The 6,009-nt window shown below is 42.0% G+C and overlaps 1 long non-coding RNA gene across 1 annotated transcript; it reads right to left on the reverse strand.

Annotated features, from left to right (window-relative positions):
• Positions 1-3,430: 3,430 nt before the first annotated feature.
• On the reverse strand, positions 3,431-5,472 carry LOC145719764 (uncharacterized). The gene is made up of 2 exons (XR_014142591.1): positions 5,250-5,472; positions 3,431-4,217 (listed from the first exon to the last, which is right to left on the reverse strand). It is a non-coding gene; the product is annotated as an uncharacterized LOC145719764 (long non-coding RNA).
• Positions 5,473-6,009: the final 537 nt, after the last annotated feature.

Below are 6,009 nucleotides of genomic sequence, written 5' to 3' on the forward strand. Positions count from 1 at the left end.
AGCCTTGGGAACGAAAGCACTTACCATCTTCTAGGAGTGACTAAGAGCATATAGAATAAAATGAGAAAAGAGTCTAGGACTGAACCTTGAGAAACTCGAACATTTAAAGATTGGGAAAGGAGGAGGAACCAGCAGAGACAGAGAAGAAACAAAAAATGTAGGAGGGAAACCCAGAAAATGTGGAGTTTCTGAGGACAAGGGAAGAAGGTGTTCCAAGAAAGAGATAATACATCAACTGTGACAAAGCTTATCACAGGTCAACAAGAACTAAAAGGTGTCCAGTGGATTTAGCAACAACCATGGAGGGCATTTGTTTTCAAGGAGTGGTAAGAGCAGAATCCAGATTGAATGGATTTAGGGATAAATAGGAGGTGAAGAAACAGGAAGAAAAAAGTGTTTGACAACTTTCTTGTTTCCTACATAGGCTATAATACATGGGGTCGTGCGGTGGAGTCTACAAAGCTCCTCTCCATATACCTACAAACTGATGCTGTCTCCTATATACACGTACTTGTTTTATTTCTTCAACTAAATTGGAAGACTCTAGGGCTGCCTGAGTGGCTCAGTCAGGTCATGATCTCCAGGTCCTGGGATCGAGCCCCGAATCAGGCTTCCTGCTCAGTAGTGAGTCTGCTTCTCTCTCTCTCTCTCCCTCTGCTCATTCTCTCTCTCAAATAAATAAATAAAATCTTAAAAAAAAAAAAAAAAGATCAGGGCGCCCGGGTGGCTCAGTTGGTTAAGCGACTGCCTTCGGCTCAGGTCATGATCCTGGAGTCCCGGGATTGAGTCCCGCATCGGGCTCCCTGCTCGGCGGGGAGCCTGCTTCTCCCTCTCCCACTCCCCCGTCTTGTGCTCTCTCTCTCTCTCACTCTCTCTCTCAAATAAATAAATAAAATCTTTAAAAAAAAAAAATCAGAAGACTCTAGAGAAAAGAGACCACACTACTACCTCTGAATTACTCACATTATCTAGAATGATCAAGGACTCACTGTAGACACCCAATAAATGCTTATTGAATAAAAAAGGCAAAATACTTATTACATACCTTTAAATTATTAGGCATTATAGTAGTTAGTGAAAATATGCACAGAGAGAAACCATTCATTCATCAAATGCATGTATGATGTCTAGTGTATGCTTGGCACTTTGCCAGGGACTGGGATTCACATTTTAATGCAGAAGAGGTGTAGATACACAAATAAAAAATTTAAATTCTACAAATATTATAAAAGAAAAGATGTTTTACGCTAATCTTACCGTGGACACGAATGAACTTATTAGCAGAATACTTACACATCTATATTTATGTAAGTTAAAGAAATTGCCAGAAAAAAAATAAAAGGTGAACTATAAAGAATTTTTTTTAAAGTTTGCATGCTATTAAGTCAGATAATGAGGGAAAAAAGAACAGATTAGTTATTTCCCTCTGCTCTCCCATTTATACATTTAAGATTATCAGTGCTCAAATAATCTATTTCTGACCTAGATCTTATTGTTACTTATGCCCAAGGGGAGAAAAAAAAATCCTCATTTGCATAAGGAACAGAATAGCTCTGAGATAGAATTACAAAGAATCAATTGCATGAACATGCCTCTCTTTTATTTAATCCTCTGTAAACTGCATAAAGAACTGAGACTATTGGTGAAACGACATATTTCTTTTATATTGTAAAGAAAATAAAATTCAAGACTATGCCTCTCATTCCATAAGGAAAGATTTGTACACTTTACCATGGTCCAGCAGCATTTCATTTATTTGACTATTAAAATTTCATAAAAAGTATTTTCAATGAGTGACTTATAAATCCTTATACTCCCCAATGCTATTTAACTCTTATTTTTATTAAATGTACTTCTAGGTGCGGAAAGAAACATTCAAGTTGTCCTTAATTCTACTGTCTTTTTACTGAAATATACTTTTATTTGCTAAAGGGATGGAGATAAGATGATGTTGAAGATTATTTTTTCTATGAAATATGCAAGAAGTAGATAAAATGATGTGTGTGTTGGGTTTTATTTTTTCTAGGGAGACTACTGCAGCAAACTTGAACAAGTAAAGCAGAGCTATGGAGAGCCGGCTAGAAAAATCCATGGCAGCCATTGTCACACCACAACCTGCAGCAGCTGTCTCAAGACCCTCCCTCCCACGCCTGCTCTGCCCTCCAGCCCAGCAGGAATGAATGGGCTCCGCAGAGCACTGTAAATGGTGCTGCAGACCCTGAAAATCTGTTGCTGAAAACCGAACATAAAAATCATCTGCCAAAATAGAAATTTCCAACTTTGGTGGTCATAACAAACCTCTTTACCTCTGAAATTTCATTAGCAATGTCAGGTGGTAATCAGTCCAGAGTCTTATTCTGCATAGCCCGTCCTTGTTGGTAATAGAGCCTTTCTAAATAGCAAAAGAATGTTACTGCAATCCATCTCCTAGGGGTGAAAGCAAAGCCGTTTTGTCCCAAGAGGCAATTGAGCAACCACCAGTCTCCAGTTGAATAGCAACGGTGTGAGGCTGGCCACAATTCCCACAGTTAGAAGCCCAGTCTCTGAGATTTACTGAAATCACACAAGAACTACATAAAAAAGAAATGCAATTATTGAGCTGACATAGTTGTCTGTGGATGGAGACAAAATTACAAAATGGTCTTCTTTCTTACATTATACAGCTCTCCTTTTTAATTTGATGTCCTAGTTATTCTTCTCTTTCCAGAAAAAAAGAAAAAAAAGAACAATGCAAAATATAACTGCATGGCACAGGTAATAGTACCAGCTTCTGAACTCCTTGTATTTTCTCAGTTCTGTATCAGGAAAGACGATTCATTTTAAAGAATAATACACTACATAAAATGTATTACATGGACTTCTGGTAAAGGAATATTTCTAGTAAACTATTTAACTATGCTATGTTTCTTAGATCTTAATTATCACCATGTTAGAACTACTCGTGTGCTTCCATATTTAGTATGGTTTTCTTCCATCTTCCCTTTTTGTTCAGCTTTTTGGGGGAGCGGTGCAAAAGAAGGTCTGAAGATAAATTACTTGAACCTGAAAAACCATTTTGGATGGCTCTATTATTGAACATTTTTTAATATTAAAAAAAACCCATTTACCCGAGCCATTTTAAGCATCATTCCCATCTTCTCTCCTACTTTATCTTTAAAGCAATTGGAGATGTTGAAGCTTCCCTGAATGTGGCAGAATTTAGTGTACTTTGAGAGAGGGGCTGGGAGTAATTTTCCATTAAATATTTCATCTCAACACAAAATCTGCGATATAAGTGTTGGGGAAAACCTACATTGGTGATTTTAACTGTAGTATGAAGTTTAAGCAATATAAAAATCATCCAATTCAAGTTCCCTTTCTTCCCTTCTCCCTCCCCCGCCCCAACCCCACCCCATAATGGATGCTCGGCTGACTGTTTTTGCACAGTCTCTTTGTCTGAAGGATGCAAACAGTCTATGGATGCTAGGGAAAAGGGGGTGGGGGTGAGATTACCTCATCCCATGTTGCCTGCACCAATCACCACTCTCCTGTCGTGGCTTCTCCAGGCAGATCGAGGGGTCTGGACCAACAGGAAAAGGCCCCAGCCCATCCCCATGGTGACCGAGTTGTATATAGGGAGCCGCATCCGCCCATGTGCCGCAGGTTCTCTTACATCGACCGCCTAAGAGTCGCGCTGTAAGAAGCAACAACCTCTCCTCTTCCTCTCCGCCATCTGCTCGGCAGACGCAAAGCAGCAACCATGGTAAGAATCTTCTTTCTCTGGCTCTTTGTGGCCATTGGGTGGGGTCAGTCGCCCAAGATCTACTTGGAAAATCTTAAGCCCTTTTTCCTTTACAACTTCTTTGGGTAAGGGTAGCCTTTATGCTTTGTTTGCGGGGTTTAGCTTTGCTGCCCCACATCCTCGAGCCCGGCCGCCGCCGCAGTGCGGGGTGCAGGAGCCCAGCCAGAACTGCGCCCGGGGCGCAGCAGAACCGTGGGGAAGAACAAAGGCGGCGCAGAGCGAGTACTTGTTATCTGAGCCCTTCCGAGCCGCCAGCAGCCCATCTGTCGGTGACGAAAGAGTCTGGGGCAGGGAAAAGCAGTCGTGGCGTCGCCTGCTCGGCCCCAGCGTCTGTGCGCACGGTGTTCGTGGGACTCCGAGAGGCTTTTCTTCCTGGCGTTGTTCCCTGGAGGAGGGAGAGAAGTCGTCCAAAAGGACCCGGGCTCAGTGGGTGTAGCTGGGAAGGGGGGAGGAGGAAGGACAGGGACAAAGCGGAACCTTGGGTTAGTATAAAAAGATCTCTCTACGGTTCGCTGGCATTTTAGCAAGATACCCGTATATTAACGGGGGGGAAATGTTAGTTTCTGTTGGAGCCCCTGGCAGCCGCCGTCAGGGCGGCGCAGGGGCGGAGTTGTTTGTTTCTGGCTTCTCCGGCCTTAGAGCCACTGGGCGGGGTTCGCCCTCAGTAAACCTCCCCCTGTCAGAAGACTAATTAAAAGCCTTTCATCATTGTAGAACTGCAGGCGTTAAAAGGTTTTTCATTCACTGTTAAAACTTAAGATGAAATATTTTTTTCTTGAGATGCAAAATCACAGTTCTCTTGACAAGCCCTTTAAAGTCTGGTCTGGGACCACCCCGCCCTGACTGACTGGAGTGTGTGTGTCTTGTCTGTCCGTCTGTCTGTCTCTGCGTGCTAGATGCACGTTCAGCAAGAGAAAAAGCCCACTTTGAGAGCCAGGGTACCCTAACGCCCAGAAACCAGGGAAACGCCCTTCCCCACCCCCACCCCGCCCCCGCCCATATGTCAGTGACTAGACAATGGATAGACAATGGAAGTTGTAGCCATAAAGACCATAGAGAAGATAATCTCTTATTGAACGTGATAAGTATGAATATTCTGTGGTGAGTAGAGAACCTGAGAATGAAAATACTATTTTGTTGTTTTAAATAAATATTTCATTATCCTTTCACCGGGCTTTTATTCTTAGTTAGGTCCTCTGATATTTTTCTGATATAGGAACTGTTGTTTTAAAGATACTAATAATTTTTCAGTCTTTTGCAGTGGAGAAGATTCTGGAAAGACTTCTTTTTAAGTAATGAAAATGCTGCAGACAAAGCACTATACTCTCTGTCCAGCTGTCTTTTGTTCTAGTGCATCTACATTAATTCATTTCAATTTAGGCATATGGTTCCAGCCCGGGTCAGAGAAGGAAAACTGGCAGCATAGCACAATGAGATCATGTAGGCAGTTTCTGGAAATAGAACTTACTCTGTTAAATAATGTAGCAGACAGAACAGGCTAGTACCAGGCACAGCAAATGCAGCAATGCAGCAATGCAGGAGGCAGACCTTGTTTAGCTTCCAGTCCCCTAGCACTAATGGATTCTGCAGATAGACTGCAAAGGGGTGTGGCATCTAGCCTCAGCTGCAGCACAGATGTCCATGTTAAAATACCAAGTCATATATAGAAAAAATTCCTTATTTAAAGGGAAGGCAGTAGTAATATTGATTCCAATTAATTAATGATTAAATTTAATTTGCTTCATTTTACAAAATCTGTGCTTTAAATATTTTTTAAATACAAAAAAATTCTATTCAACATGACTGGAAACAATGGGCTTGCACATGGGTTAAATAGCGCAACATTATTATTCAGACCACACCCATCTGCAGCATTTGTAGCAGTGCTTTTCTTTAATCATTTCTATTGAGTTAGGGATAATCTCAAATAAACTTGAAGAATACCTGTACATAATTAGAAATATTTTCAAAAATCTACTGAAAATTCAAAATGCTAACATAACCTAATTTTACAATTTTCTTCTCCTTCCCACAGCGTGAGTGCATCTCCATCCACGTGGGCCAGGCTGGTGTCCAGATCGGCAACGCCTGCTGGGAGCTCTATTGCCTGGAACACGGCATCCAGCCCGATGGCCAGATGCCAAGTGACAAGACCATCGGGGGAGGAGATGACTCCTTCAACACCTTCTTCAGTGAGACGGGCGCTGGCAAGCATGTGCCCAGGGCCG

Source organism: Leptonychotes weddellii, unplaced genomic scaffold (assembly GCF_054177405.1).
Source record: "Leptonychotes weddellii isolate Sample4059 unplaced genomic scaffold, ASM5417740v2 HiC_scaffold_6993, whole genome shotgun sequence".
NCBI lineage: Eukaryota > Metazoa > Chordata > Mammalia > Carnivora > Phocidae > Leptonychotes > Leptonychotes weddellii.